Here is a 3,994-nt window from a genome sequence, read left to right on the forward strand (position 1 = left end):
GGGTTGGCAAAAGGGTGGAGTGTGGAGTTTGCATGTTCTCCCCGTGTCCCCTAGGGTAGGTACCCTCACAAAAACATGCAGTAATCCTGGTCTCTAAACTGCCTCCCCCTGGCCTGGCCAGCCGGGGAGCCTGATCGAGGGGAAAGGAACTGGTTGGAATAACGTGTTCCTTCCACGTGCTACGTCCGGCCGGGGAAACTCTCCCCTGTCAGGTGAAAAGAAGCAGCTTGGACTCCTCATGCATAGAAGGAGGCATGAGGACAGTCCGCTGACCCCCCCAGGTTGGCATAGGAAGTGTAGCGCCCAGGATTACATTAGATACTTGGCACTAGAAAAAAACTGGGTTGCAAAATCGTGGGATAAAAATTATATTAAATTAAAAAACGTATGCTCTTCGCCCCCAAAGGGGCATAAGGCATTGATAATGTTCCTCTGCATATATGCACGGCCTTTGGCAACCAGTTGTATCGTGTCCAGGGACGCTGCGGGCCGTTGTGAGCTTGTAGATCTGCTGTTTTCGGGGACCCAACCCAGCAGTCTTTATCTACTGGAGTATACGTGTGTATACGACATGGATCAAAACCAATTTGTTTACCGCAAAATGCTGGCGTTAAAGTTCAGGGGAGTTCGGGGGTCGTGCCCCACGAGAGACCCATCTCCAGCAGCCTCTACACTTCTGCGCCAGGTGATCTTAATTGTCGGCCTTAATTGTTTCCTTTTCCCCGGGGGTGTCTGTCTGAGGGCCACTTTGTGGATAACCTAAATAACACCCCTATATTTACCAACACAAGACTGAGACCAACAGCTAGGCCTACTGTATATGTGGATTGTGGACTGGACTATACGACAGCCGTAATTTGAAGCACCTTTTGGGGGCCTTTTTTAAGGTTTCATGACGTTAATTTTCATTTATTTTTCTTTTAAATTTTTCTTTTAGATTTTATGACCTCAATTTCACCCAAACAACCCGGATTTTGGACATTCAGTGGATGTGGGCTGGGATTTTCTCTGTGCCTGCGAAGCGTTTTGAGCTGCAAAGGAAACAGGCAAAACAGTGAAAACGGTGACATCTGCTGGCAACTCCCATTGACATACAGTGTATGGGATTTGCAGGCTCTTACATCACACACTCCACAGGAACTTCAGAGCACTTGAAAATCTACTGAATGTTAATAGTTCAGGTTTTGTGGGTGCAATTGAGCTCAGATAACCTAATTTTCTTTTTTTTTTAAAGAGGGGGTGCCACAATGTTTGTATTTTTCCAGTTTTTCATGTGTCTATGAGGGTGACATTACTCCATTAGACACCCTGGAGTCGTTTTTATGTGCAATGGTGTATTAACTTGGTATTTAGGGTTTCTTCCTGGAGAGTGAACCCTTGACAGTCAAACGGGCCAATGAAATAAACAGTAATAGTGACATCACACTATCAGCCACTCCACTAACCCCAGGCATACTTAATGAACTGGTGCAGGCGTGCCCACATATAAAAACATTTTAACTAATACTGTACACTTTTTTGAAAATAATTATACCTCCTTATAAACAATAAGACCTGATGATCATGTTTTAGGGCACTCCATCTTTAACTAAATTACAAAAACTTTTTTTATGCCCTTTAGCCTTTTTTTGATGGCAACATTGCCTGACAGTGATCACTATAGCCTGGAATCCAAAGTGATTGTACGTGTGTCTTTTTCTCACTTCACTATACTCAGGCTGACTAGTGTCCTATTTGACTCGTATTTCAGGAAGTGACTCTAGTTTTACATTGGATAAATGTAACCCCCCCCCCACAGACCAATCAGATGCCGCGGACCCTTTTCTTCCGTTTGTGCATGGAGATGCTTAATTGCCAGACTGTGAGGGTGGAACGAGAAAAGAAAAACGCAGAACGTAGCAATGAGTCTGGATACCAGGCTATAGGTGATATGCTACGGTAACTATATACGCTATGAGAGGAAAAACATTTTCTAACTGAGGCATATATATATCATACTACTGAATTCAAATAAAAGGTCTACGCAGCATTTAACCCTTCAGCTGCGTGTTCTCACACCATACCCGGGATTTGAACCGTGGCGTACGGTGGACTCCAAGCATCTCTACCGCTCAGTCGAAGGGAAATCCCCCTCGGGCGATTCCCCCTTGGATGAGCGGTGGATGCTTGGTCGCCCATGCGGGGTGGGACAGCGGTTTAAGAGCCATAGCGCGGCTACGCTGTTATACCTTTAAGCTCTGTTTGACCTTGGGCTAGAAGCTAGCATTCCGTCTCCTTTGGAAACATGATCCGGGTCACGGCGCCACCCCCTCCACCAAGATTTGAACCCCGGACTCCCCGCATGGGAAACCAAGCATCTACCCGCTCAACCAAAGGGGGAATCCTCCCCTGGCCCCTGCGGGGATTTCCAGAGTGAGCGGGTCGCCTGACATATATAGTTGAGTGAGATGGACCCTTTTACGGGTCCATTTGGTTACATTCGTATACCCGCTCAGAGTTCAATTAACACTAGATATCTGTTTAAATATGTATTATGTATAGGCCTATATATGTATTTATAATAATTTTGTGTTTTGTCCCAAACTAAACTGTTCATTGGATCACAGAACAGGGAGGGCCATGCACACTGTTTTTTGTTTTATTTGTCCATGCCTCAGGAAAGATGACAGACATTTTGGGCTATATATAGCCTTCATCGAATCCAACAACAACAACAACTTCCTTTTATAGAAAGGATGCAACAACACCAGGTGCATCAGGCATCCAAGGAAGGTGGTGCAGAAAAAGAAAAAATAATAATAATAATTGACTTTTATTTCATGAGGTTTCATAGCCGTGGGAAGTAGGGGTGCTGCGGGTGCTATAGCACCCCCAGTGGTCTGGACAGGAATTTTTCCATTTCTTTCCTTTTTTCATTTTAATGGAAAATAATTATATCATAACCATTTAAACTCAAATAATTAAAAACATAAAGTGCATAAAGTGTATGTTGTTGTTGGTTATTTGTGGGGGATTTAGTGCAATATTTACAAAATATACACAATGAATTCACGTCATCACGGGCCACCGCGGTGCACGCTGGACAGGTGTGTTTCCTGTTTACATCCGGCATCATTGTAGATAGAAGTTGGGCAATAATCGAATGCGCGCACGTCGACACTATAGTACGAGTTAGTATTATGTCTCAAAAACGGATTTTCAGATTGGTTTCGAAAACAGTCTCCAAAGCCTAAGAGAAGAGAAGGAGAAGCTACTATAAGCAGCAGCGCCAGCACCGCTGTTATATTGGATGATTCTTGAAGATGATGATCTTCCCGGACCCCCTGCCCCTCCGGTGTCAGTGCCACCGCTGCCCCCCGCAACAGTAGCCATGCCCCCGCAGAGACTAATGATGGTCCCACCACCGAACCACCAACGATGTGGATCCACCAGAACCACCGCCAGCCATAGCTTTGGTGGAGCAAAATGCCACCAGCCTAATTCCATTTGAGGATGAGGAGGACCCGTTCCAGCCAGCACTCTTACATTTCCCAGGCCGGCATTTTGGGACAGAAACCAGCTTGGATTCTTGGAAACCAGCTTGGAAACCAGCTTGTCGGCTTGGATTATTTATTATTGTGACGTTGGGTTAAAGTGACATTTCGATTGGATTGTTGAAGTCGACCCGCAGCTGCTCACGCTCACCTCGGTATGTAAAAAAATAAATATATATATAAATATAAGAAAGATGCCATGCTGCCGCCGAGCAGAATCTCCACCTTTTCTGTTATGAATGTGTTGTGTGTTGAACTTGAGTTGTCAGTGAGTGCAGTGTGCGAAAATAAATTGGGACCCTCACCCCAGTGAGAAGTTGTAACTTGTAATAAGGTTTAGGTTTTAAATATGTGTGACCCTTGTTGGGATTATTGTCAGAGTTTGGTGGCTCATAATTAAAATGCAGTGCTGTTGTTTAGCCAGGAGATTATGTTTAGTCATGAGTTGCATTGGGAGCTGC

This window comes from Protomyctophum parallelum (genome assembly GCF_964188405.1).
Source record: "Protomyctophum parallelum genome assembly, chromosome: 23".
Lineage (NCBI taxonomy): Eukaryota > Metazoa > Chordata > Actinopteri > Myctophiformes > Myctophidae > Protomyctophum > Protomyctophum parallelum.